The sequence below is a fragment of the Cololabis saira genome, chromosome 14, assembly GCF_033807715.1.
Source record: "Cololabis saira isolate AMF1-May2022 chromosome 14, fColSai1.1, whole genome shotgun sequence".
In the NCBI taxonomy this organism is placed as follows: domain Eukaryota; kingdom Metazoa; phylum Chordata; class Actinopteri; order Beloniformes; family Belonidae; genus Cololabis; species Cololabis saira.
This window is the reverse complement of record NC_084600.1, coordinates 1,921,244-1,933,686: the sequence shown is the minus strand read 5'-3', so window position 1 is coordinate 1,933,686 and position 12,443 is coordinate 1,921,244.

Genomic DNA, 12,443 nt, shown 5'->3' with positions numbered 1-12,443 from the left:
TAGTACCTACTCAGCCCGACTCGACTCGCCTCGGTTTTGCGCTTCTCCACTAGGGGTCAAGGCGGGTAGAGGCGTGCCGAGTACATACTTTTTCTGTATCTACTCTGCCGAGGTTCTAAGCGGCTGAGTCGGCTGTATCTGACATCATCACACTACAGGCCACCGATTGGTCGGGGGGTTGGAGTCAGACGTCTGAGTCAGGAGGAGGAAATCAGAGAAAGAGACTCTGACGGATTCTTGTTCATTTTATTCGACAGGCAACGGCAGCAAAATTCTGTTTGGTGATCCAACTCTGAGGTGCAGATGTTCATAAACCTGGTGCTGAGGAGAGAATTAAAAAGGGATCTAGACGGCGATAAAGAACGACCAGATCTACCAGGAGCTCTGTCTCTTCATAGCTGCTCACGGCTCCAGCTGACTTTTCAGCAGCGCCGAGACAAACTAACAAAAAAAAACTCTCTCTTATTTTTTAACTTAATATCAAACACAAGCCACAGACCCAGCAGCACATCTATCATCTCCTCCAGGTTCTACATCTTCAGTGTTGTTGTCTTCTTCCTTTAGATACACAATCAAATACAGTACGTCACAGCAGCTTCACTCCAACCTCCTACTTCTGCTCTGGGATGAAAATAAACGAAGGCGAGGCGAGTTGAGTCGGGCTGAGTAGGTACTTGTGTAAAAGTGCCATATCTCTCCTCTGGACATGTCCCAACCATCTCAGTCTGGCCTCTCTGACTTTCTCTCCAAAGCCTCTAACATGTGCTGTCCCTCTGATATCCTCGTTCCTGATCCTATCCAGTCTGGTCCCTCCCTTAGAGAACCTCAGCATCTTCATCTCTGCTGCCTCCAGCTCTGCTTCCTGTATTTTCCTCAGTGACACTGTCTCTAGACCAAACGACATCGCTGCTCTCACCACAGTTCTGTACACCTTTCCTTTCATTTTAGCTGAAACTTTTTAATCACACATCACATCTGACACTTTTCTCCACCCGTTCCATCCTGCCTGCACATGTTTCTTCACCTCTTTTCCACACTCTCCATTGCTCTGAACTGTTGACCCTAAGCACCTAAAATCCTCCACCTTCTCTATCTCTTCTTCCTGCAACATCACTCTTCCACTTGGGTTCTTCTCAACACACATAAACTCTGTCTTGCTGCGGCTAACCTTCATTCCTCTCCTTTCCAGGGCAAACCTCTACCGCTCTAGCTTCTCCTCCACCTGTTCCCCGCTCTCACTACAGATCACAATGTCATCTGCAAACATCATAGTCCATAGTGATTCCTGTCTAACCTCGTCTGTCAGCCTGTCCATCACCATAGCAAACAAGAAGGGGCTCAGGGCTGATCCCTGATGTAGTCCCACCTCCACCTTGAACTCCTCTGTCACACCTACAACACACTTCACCACCGTCTTACAGTCCTCATCAGTGGCGACTTGTCAATAGGGGGCGCTAGGGCGCCGCCCCCATTAAAATTACAGGAAAAAATATAGACACAGTACACATAAATTACGTAATAAAAAGTAATTATCACATCTGTGCACTCATAAAATGTGTCTGACTTAATTTTTCAAGCCTTCCCATTCAGAGTTGTTTTTTGTGCAGACTGAAATACATAGGTTTCAATGGCGAGGGGCGCCGGCCAAATGAGTGTGTATTGTATGTTCGTAAACTTTTCTTCCATGTGACTTCATGCTGGTCTCTAATTGGTTACTCAAAGACTCTCCTCCGTGGCCAATCAAGCGTGTTTTCTGTCATTCTTCATCCAATCTGATTGATTCATGAGCTGTCAATCAAAGTCACACCCCTGACAGTGTAGACGCGCGACTGTATCTGTCACTCAAACGGACTCACAACAACAAGACAGGGGACAATGGCAGCAGAAAAACTAAATTGGGTTGTGTGAGGTTAATCAACTCTTTTGAATTAAGAATGTCATTATGAAAATAAAAAACTATCAGAATAGGAACAGAAGTTACAGACAGGCCATTCCCTGATGGTATTTAGGTATTTATGGCTTTGTTAACAGCTGAGCAGTGTCTTTAGACACATCTGTGCAAAGCCTTACAGAGTTTCTTGTTTGTCCAGAAGGTGCTCATTTATTGACCCTTCATGTGATTTCAAGACGTTAAGCTGACTTAAAGGTTAGCTAGGTTTAGTTGGACCATCTGATAACACGAGACCCCCATGAAGTTTGGCCTGGTGACGTCTGGTTTGTAAATAACCCAGTATCTTTAAAAACCATCTGTTCAAACCTCCAACAAGAGGTCCTGTTTTAGTTGACCTCTTGACTCTTTGTGTTTTAAGGATGTCTGTTTGTTTCTTCATACTAAGAAAAGTCATGTGTGTGACCATCTGTTTTTGTCAATCGTCCATCTATACAGTCACTGTTCCAAATATGGTCATTCCTGTCATCCTTTGCTTAATAAAAGCGCCAGCTCTGCAGACAGCCAGTTGAGAGAAGTTCTGACGAGCTAAGAGAAGGGCCGTGTTGCCTAAAGCTTCTCAGGATTCCTCTCCAACCTTCTGCAGAAGGCCATTGAAAATCATTCCATAAGTCTCCGGTGTCTTTTTCTAAGTTAATTAATGTATGTTAATGACTTTTTAACCTAACATTTTGGTGCCGAAGGACCCGGAGTCTCTCGAGCTGCGACGATTGGGGTGGCGTAAGATTCAACAGGCGATCTAAATCTGTCGACAGCGTTCCGACTTCAGGGACGGGGCCAGGTTGATCTTGCGCTGTTCCAGAGTCCAGACGACGAGATTTCCCAGCCAGGGAAGGGCACTAGGAGACTAGGTGAGAGACCTCTTTTGAGTGAAATTTCTGTGTATACTAACAAGAGGTTAGCGAAAACGGTGTTTGGCGGCGGGTCGGGGACCTGATTTTTACAGAAGGCATAGGGGCCTCTAAAAATACTGCCTAAAGAGCAGTGCGTAAGACCAACATCTAACTCGGTCGGGGACCGGCTTTTGAAGTCAGGGGACTTTAAAAGTACAGAATTACGAGGAGAGGTTTCTTGGAAATGATTTTTAATGGTTGTGTTTTATGTTTGTCTAATGTTTGTCTAATGTTTGTCTAATGTTTGTCTGATGTTTAAAAAGGAAACTGTGTGTTCAATGTGGAGTTTCCAAAATTGAGGGGAAAAATTTAAATTGTTCACTAAAGATCAGGCTAAAACCAAACTGTTGAAAAAGGAAATTTGTGTCCTGAGAGAAACTTAGGAAAGAAAAATAACTGGCGAAAAATAGCAGAGGCGTGGTTAAGCTGAAACTTATGCTTAAAGAATCTCAAAAGATGCTTAATTGATGGGGAGACGTCCTCAAACTTAAAAAAATGGAGACAGAATCTTGCGAAAAATAAATACACGAAACTTAAAAAGAAGTAAATGAACTAATTTAAGACTAAAAGAAAAAACAAGAAGTAAAAATGGGTGAGAGAAGTGGTATTGATGAGAGACTGGGAGGGCAGAGGGCTGCTGCGGGCTGCAGCAGGGTGTGACTCTGTGTCTGTGTGTCTGTGTCTGTGTCAGCTGCAGAGTTTGCAGGGCCAGATACATGAAGTTGGAGAAGTGGGGGCTGCTGCAGGCTGCAGCATGATCCAAGTCTGTGTGTCTGTGTGTGACTATCTGTGTGTGTGTAAGGCTACAGCGCCATGTGTGTGTGTGAAAGCATGCTCCAGTTAACGAGCGGCTGCAAGATCTGTGTCTGAAGGAGAGAACTTTTTGCTGGAAAAAGGGGGGGTTTAGCTCTCCTTTTCGAAAAAACATAGAAAAGGAGAAATATAGTTTGTTCTATCATTCTAAGCCCTGAATGAGGGCATAGAATCATAGAAGGTTTAAATTGGGTTAATTCATCATTTAATTTGCAGATTACTTTTGTAATACTGTATTTGACTTGGATTGTATGGAAATGGGATTCCTGCAATTTGCGAGCATGAGATAAAATGGTTGGGTTGTTTGTGACATGAATGTAAAACAAATCAATCATTTGTCCTTACTCTGTCTGTTGTGAAATCACTACTGATGATTGACAGCTTCAGAGGATGGGTTTTGTACAATGAAATTAGCGCCGCTGTATTTTTAGAATACAGTGGAAGGGGGTGTGTTCATTAGCCTACTGTCATTTGTATGTCAGTGATATTTTACACAAAAAGGGTTGTATGCAGGAGAAACAAACCCGTTGTACAATCTTTTTAGAAAAGAAGAACTCTGAGTGCATACTAGCCTATTCACACTGAAAATGTGTACATTTGTGATCAGTGTTGCTATCATTTAGGTTGTGAGTTAATTTGAAATGCGCCAATTGATTTTGGTTAGTTTGAGGAGAAGTAATTTACACATTTGCAGTGATAAACAAACCCACATGCAGATGATGTGAAGTGTGTGTTTAATGTTAGTGGGTTTTTGTCTATGTGTAGTTTACGCATGGGAATTTATCCCACAATTTTCTTAAGACTTCTATGAGTTTTCATAGAAGGGCATGCATTTGCGTTGCAGCATGCAAACAGAAGATTAGGAATCTCCTGAAGACTATATGATTTATCTGGAGATAATTTTCTGATAATTTTCTGACAATTTTCTGACAATTTTCTGACAATTTTCTGGCATTTCTTTTTGATTTGGGGAAAATAGAGCTCAACAACAGTTGAGAAGGCATTATTTGATAGAATGATTCCTTTCAGTCCGACGTTTTGTGACTGTGAATTATTGTTTATACATACAATATATATATATATATAAGTTCACTGAAGACTACTGTTTACGTTGCAGGAGAGTTGCTGCACTGACAGTTTTTGTGTGGTGTTACTTTAATAAGATCATAACCCACTTGGGTTGAAATAAGAACGTTTTTCAATGAGAAATTCTGTAGTCTAATCTACGGTGGGAGACAGAGTTTAAAAGGTTTTGCCCCATCTAATCTGGTGATGGGAGGGGGGATCTCTGAGGGACATAGATATCCGACCCTAGAGAATCATTAAGTCAGACTTGCCGACCTGCCAGGATGCAGAGGTCAAGAAGTGGGAGGGCCACTTATCTGGGGAGCCTGACTCTGGCAGCCTGACTCTTCCAGGGAAAAGTCAACAAGGAGGGGGTCTAATGACAACAAAACCCCCACCCCTGTCGGCATGCAAAAAAAAAATGCTGTGAAGCAGACCAGTGCTTCCAAGGAAGTTGTTCCCCCTGGTGGCTAAGTTGAGCCATAGGGAGTTTCTATGGCTCAACAGGAGGGAGTGGGAGTATGTAAGGGTACATATGATACATCATGAGGATTAAATACTAAATACCCTTTAAAAATTTTTTAGTAGGAGTTTTCCGACATGTTGCAGATACAACATGAGAGGACCTATCCATTTGAAGTTGTTCATATGGATTTCGTTCTTGGAGTGAACTAATAGCCTGTTAAGTTAAGGCTCAAGAAAGCCATGGCCTGAATGACGGCCATTAGTTGAACTGTACATGAGAATCGTCTTCTTGTACGCTGCTGTTTCTTCCTCTCTCCCTCTCCTAAAGCAGGAACTGCTGAAACTGGGTAACCGGATCCTGAGTCGAGTGGTGAAACGTCATCACTCCGTCAGGACGGGCCCTTTTTGCTGTCCAGATCAGGACACCGGCAGCAGTAAAGGCTGCTGAACGATCTACTGCGTTCACCAGTTGCAGTGAAAGCTAGCAGAGAAATTCCAGGCTCGAGTAGTGCGGGAAGTCGAGCGGTACCACAACCTTTGCTCGCCGAAGTAATCATCTGATGCCTACTCGCCAGCCCAGCCTGAAGAATATGACTAGCCAAACTGTCTTGCGACAACAAACTAGGAGAGGAGTCCGAGGAATGGAAGAAACTTTTTCACTACTGAGTCATGCTGACATAATGACTGAGATTACGATTCCGATTCCGACTATTACTGTCTTTGTACTGTTCTGTGTTTTCATTACCTGTATGTTTACAATGACACTGGAGTGTTTTATTTTGGGTGCTGTGAAGTTTCAAAATGACAAGAGTAGGGAAATGTGAGGTTAATCAACTCTTTTGAATTAAGAATGTCATTATGAAAATAAAAAACTATCAGAATAGGAACAGAAGTTACAGACAGGCCATTCCCTGATGGTATTTAGGTATTTATGGCTTTGTTAACAGCTGAGCAGTGTCTTTAGACACATCTGTGCAAAGCCTTACAGAGTTTCTTGTTTGTCCAGAAGGTGCTCATTTATTGACCCTTCATGTGATTTCAAGACGTTAAGCTGACTTAAAGGTTAGCTAGGTTTAGTTGGACCATCTGATAACACGAGACCCCCATGAAGTTTGGCCTGGTGACGTCTGGTTTGTAAATAACCCAGTATCTTTAAAAACCATCTGTTCAAACCTCCAACAAGAGGTCCTGTTTTAGTTGACCTCTTGACTCTTTGTGTTTTAAGGATGTCTGTTTGTTTCTTCATACTAAGAAAAGTCATGTGTGTGACCATCTGTTTTTGTCAATCGTCCATCTATACAGTCACTGTTCCAAATATGGTCATTCCTGTCATCCTTTGCTTAATAAAAGCGCCAGCTCTGCAGACAGCCAGTTGAGAGAAGTTCTGACGAGCTAAGAGAAGGGCCGTGTTGCCTAAAGCTTCTCAGGATTCCTCTCCAACCTTCTGCAGAAGGCCATTGAAAATCATTCCATAAGTCTCCGGTGTCTTTTTCTAAGTTAATTAATGTATGTTAATGACTTTTTAACCTAACAGTTGTTTCATTACAAAATAATAATTTCACGAGAGGATGTTGTGGTGCTGTGGAGTTGACTTATTCCAGCTGTTCCAGCTGTTGTGGAGAACAATCTTGCAGAGGTCTTTTCAGAAACTGTCACTCTTTTAAAGATCCTCATCAACACACCCATGACCACAGCTGAAGCTGAGAGGCTTCTCAACCTTGAAAAGAGAGAAAACCTTTCTCAGAAACACCAGGACCAGGAGAGGCTGAATGCACTGGCCATGCTCTCCCTGGAAAAGAGACTTGTTTGTGAAATGACAGATTTCAATCAGAAAGTCATTGAAAAATGTTCTGGCATGAAGGAGAGGAGAGCAGAATTTATGTAGAGTTTATAGTTGTGTTGTAATCCCCACTCGCCAGTGCGCCCCCCCAAAATATTTTATCACCAGCCGCCACTGGTCCTCATACATGTACTGCACCGCTCTCACATACTTCTCTGCCACTCCAGACTTCCTCATACAATACCACAGCACACTGTCATAAGCTTTCTCCAGATCTACAAAGATACAATGCAGCTCCCTCCCTCCCTTCTCTATACTTCTCTATCAAAATCCTCAGACCAAATACTGCATCTGTAGTACTCCTTTTGGGCATGAAACCATACTGCTGCTCACACATGCTCACTTCTGCCCTTCGTCTAGCTTCAACTACTCTTTCCCATAACTTCATTGTACGACTCATCAGCTTTATTCCTCTGTAGTTGCCACAACTCTGCACATCTCCCTTGTTCTTGAAAATGGGCACTAGCACACTTCTCCATTCTAGGGATGCACCGATCAGGATTTTGAGGGCCGATCACCGATCTCCAAAAGCAGTATCTGCTGATCCCGATATTGCCGATCACCGATCACAGCGTGAAATCCATAAATTCGTTAATAGTGTTGTCTCATGTACTGACATTGTATTATTAGGTATAGAAATAAGGGGATGAGAAAGTATCATGAATTGACTGTTTTATTTCAGGCTGAGGCAATATGCAATATTTCACACTCTAGAGACTCTTAGAGATGATTTGCACTTGCTTACAAAGAGTAGGTGTAGTTTATTAACTTAAGCTTTCCTGTGGTGATAATTACCTGTATGTGTACAACACAACATGTGCACCAACACAGACAACAACAGATATTTCGCTCTCTTCGAGTTGATAAAAGTTGTTAACTATAAACCTTAGTTTTCCTGTGGAGAAAGGAATAAAATCTTAAAATAAAAAAGTGAATTATGGATTATTAAGCTTTGTGAAAGCTTTAGCGATAGCATCTTGCTGCGGGTGATGAAACTCTTGTGAGTGAAGCAAAACTCTTCACACTAGAACTGCTAATGTGTCATGAAGCGACTGACACAACTGTCGTCCTGCGTAAGGTTGTGGACTGTATATTTTCTGGTATAAGGCATTCATCAGTGAAATATTTACGACTCGGCAGCGTGTACCGCAGATCCAAGCTGCTAACAACACGACTAAACCTGATGTTTTCTACAACAAAAAGCGGCTGATGATCATTTTTCATTCATTTCATTTCATTTATTTCATTTATTCCAATCATGGAAATATGCAAACAGAAAAAACAAACAAGTAAAATAACAACAACACAATCATCAACTAAAGCATATTCCATAACCAGAAAGGAGCAGGAAGAAGAAAATCTTATTCTACCTGCCCCTCCCTCAAAAATAAATTGAACAATAATAACAGATTGTCTGCACAATTACAATTACTCAGTTAACATTACAAAGAAAGGAAAACAAAAAATCAAAGATAGATTGTCTGTCTCCATACGCATATATTATAAATCTTAACTATTTCATCGATACATTGCTATTTTTTTCTCTTTAAATTTATTTTTAAAACTGAAATATGTTTATACAGCCCTTTAAATCATCATGTAATGAATTCCTTAACTTAATTCCAACAACAGAAACACTCATCTGCTTTAAAGTTTTTCGGGCAAATAGATGTTTAAAATTACATTTTCTTCGACTATCTGCATTATTTGAACTGAAAGTAAACATGTATTGTAAATTTTCTGTCAATGCTTTGCATTTAGCTGTGTACATGATCAAGGCTTATGAATCCATTACCTTACGATGTAGTTCTTTATGTTTCGTGCTGTTGCTGCTGTCGTTTAAAGGTCTCTGTTACGTTCAGCTGAGTTAACGGCGTTGCTCCTTTTCTTTCTCTGCTAGTGGCAGCCAACTTTGAAAACTCAATATACTCCTTCGTGTGAGAAACTTTCAAATGTCTCATCAGCTTTGTTGTGTTGAAATTCTTTTATAACATTCCTCCTTGGGGTATTTCCTTTGCACACACTTTGCCGGTGTGAAAGTCGTAGATTTGATTTGCATATTTGATTTGGCAAAAGTTTGACGTCTGACGCCCTTCCTGACACAACCCTCTGTATTAATCCGGGCTTGGGACCGGCACAACGATGCACTAGCTTGTACCCGCTTGTCTGACTGTTACTATACAATCATGTTTATTTATAAAGCACATTTAAAAACCTCCTCAAAATCCCAAAGTAATATTAAATAAACAATTATATATAAATTAACCAAAATAATATAGTAAATCTACAGGACTGTCTCAGAAAATTTGAATATTGTGATAAAGTTCTTTATTTTCTGTAATGCAATTAAAAAAAAAAAATGTCATACATTCTGGATTAATTACAAATCAACTGAAATATTGCAAGCCTTTTCTTATTTTAATATGGCTGATTATGGTTTACAGTTTAAGATTAAGATTCCCAGAATATTCTAATTTTTTGAGATAGGATATTTGAGTTTTCTTAAGCTATAAGCCATGATCAGCAATATTAAAATAATAAAAGGCTTGCAATATTTCAGTTGATTTGTAATGAGTCCAGAATGTATGACATTCTTGTTTTTGTAATTGCATTACAGAAAATCACAATATTCTAATTTTCTGAGACAGTCCTGTATGTGTGTATTTGATGTCAAACGGTGAAATGTTCCTTGTTGTAAACTTCTCAAGTATAAAAGTATAAATGGAACCTAATATTACTGTAAATTGTAGATGTGAAACCTCTGAGTGAGTTAATTAAATTATTACTGGTGAATTGTCATTTCCTGACTGTTCATTTGAGCGCTCAGACTGGACTAGCAGGGGAAGCTGTCGGCACGGCAACCGCAGCAGGAGCTGTTTTCACCGGCCGCCACTGAGCTCATGCAGCTGGAACAATGACTGAAGATCAGATAAACTAAGGACAAGTTTGCACTTTGGTGCCACAGGGACTCGTTGAATGTGCAGACTGAGGTTTCTTGTTTCTAATTTAGCTTTTATCTTCAGTTAATGTTTGCTGAAGTTTAGCCATTGTTGAGTTTCTAAGCCGTGCAACAGACATTTTTTTTTCTTTTTTACCTTAGCGGCAGACAGTCAATGGCTTTTATGACGTTGTTAAAGGTTTACTCTTGTTCAGTCTCTTGCTCTGCACACACACACACACACATACAACAAAAAGGTTTGTTTATAAATCAATGTAGAAAAATGCTCCTAATTGGTTGTTGGCACGAACTACCTCATGAAGGAAAAAAAAAAAAAAAAAACTTTGCATGTGACAAAACTGTGTAGACTTTCAATAATGTTAGACAAATTTGATCTTGGTGAAACGCCAAGACAGGAGTAAAAGACTGCCAGGTTTGCTCTGGTTTTACACCTACGAACTGGGATCACGCAGGAGGATGCCCTGAAGCAAGACTTGTCATTTTTTTGTCTTTATTTTTTACTTCTGAGGAAATGAGCCTGCAAACTTGAAATTGGTTATAAAATCAACAAGTGCAAGGATGGCAAAGCTGCCTCTGCCATTGGCACATGGCCCACGTGGCCATCTGGCTCTGTGCACCAGCTTTGTCTTAAAACCTTCTTCAGACATGGTGCCAAAAAGCAAAACATGGTCTGTGCAAGAGACAACAGGGATGGGGATCTAAAGATACTTTGGCAGTTTTGGCTGATAGCATAAATCAGAGAGCTAACACTTCCCACAAGTAAATACATTCTTTCAAATTAAATTGAAACTGATGTTTTAACATGAAAGAAAATCTTGATGTCAAAGGTTGGTTTAAGAAATCACTTTATTAGGGGTAATAAAAACATCTTTGTTTAAACTTTCACGCTGATTTATGATATTTATTTACAATATATAACTCTTCCTCTTCTAGTTTAGCAGCTGACATTTTCCACCTCCTCTTGCAGAAGATAGAAAAGCATGTGAAATTATGTGAAAGTGTTGTGTTAGTGATTGAAAGGTATAATTTGTGACTATCATGAGTGCGAAGATATTGGTTTGACAACATTTCACTTTAACAAGTCAGCTTTGTACATTTAACATGAAATATTACCAAGAAATGATTTACCAGACAGCTTTTACCTTCGAAACTCCCTGCCTGCAGCCAGATTATAGTTGTGTTAATTAACACATGAAATTGTGACTGACACTTGGCTCAAGCTAATTTCACACAAACTCTGAAAAGACATGTCTGCATGTTTGAACAGTTTTGATGCAGAATCTGAATGAGGTTGTTAGGATTTCATGAAAATCGTCAAGAGGTCGAAGAGTCTAACACTGGGGGTTTTCTCTATATATGTAAAGTAATCTCCTATTTAGCAGTTCAGCTATAGGGCAGCTGCCTTCATGTAGTCACGGATTCAGCCTCGGTAGACGGCTCGACTGCTTGCTTTAGATGCAGATGTCAGGTAGTTCAAATACATACCATTTGTTAAGAAAAGACAATGGAGAGAAACAGATGTTTAGCATTGGGTGGTCTTATCTGCGTCCTGGGGTGGCACCCCAGGTGAGAGAAATAACAAAGGAGATAGAAGTGACACGTTTGGGGGTCTTTTTCCGTTCCCTCCACCAATGAAATTCACTTGCAGAGAACACCCCCCTTTTAGAGTATAAAGTCAACTGAACTCATGAAAACGTGGTGCATTTCTCTCCGACTCACGCGGTCGGACAGAGGTGTACCCCGGCCGGAGACAAATGTACCTCCGGCCGGAAAAAACCTTGTGCTTGACATGATTAAAAGTGTATTAACCTGTGACTCTTTCCACTAGTCTTTCTTGGTTCTCCAGACAAAAGAACACATATCTTTCAAGGTGCAGAAAGAAGTATGAAGCAGCAACTCTCTTGCCATGCACATCTGATTTGCTGTAGATTCTTCCCAGAGTTACGTATTGTATTCAGACATTTTCTCATTCCCCAAACTTAAAAATATACATCTAACAGGGTAACTCTGGGTATACGTAGTCCAAACTGATTCACACACCTGCCTTCCTCTACGCAGACCTCTGACATGGTATGGTATCTCTGAATGCACAACACCGGATCCTGCAGCGTGGGAGTGAGAGGGGCAGGGTAACGGCCCAGTCAGGCGGGGTAGAGATTTGTCCCTCAAGACTCCTCTCCCTGGCCCTGCCCCTTCTCAACCTTTCCCCGACCCTGCACCTAACCTGGGGCTTGCTGATTCGGCCGGAGCTTTGGGAGCTGCGTGCTGGCCTGCGGTCCCCACCCCTGGTCATCCCGTTGCTGCTTCCACCTGCCTGCTGTGCTGCTGACGTCCCCGACCCCCAGTCTGGCCTTTGGCAGGAGGGTCCCCCCTTATGAGCCTGGTCCTGCTCAAGGTTTCTTCCCTCCTAAAGGGGAGTTTTTCTTGCCACTGTTTGGCTTAAGGTTTTTCTCCCACTAG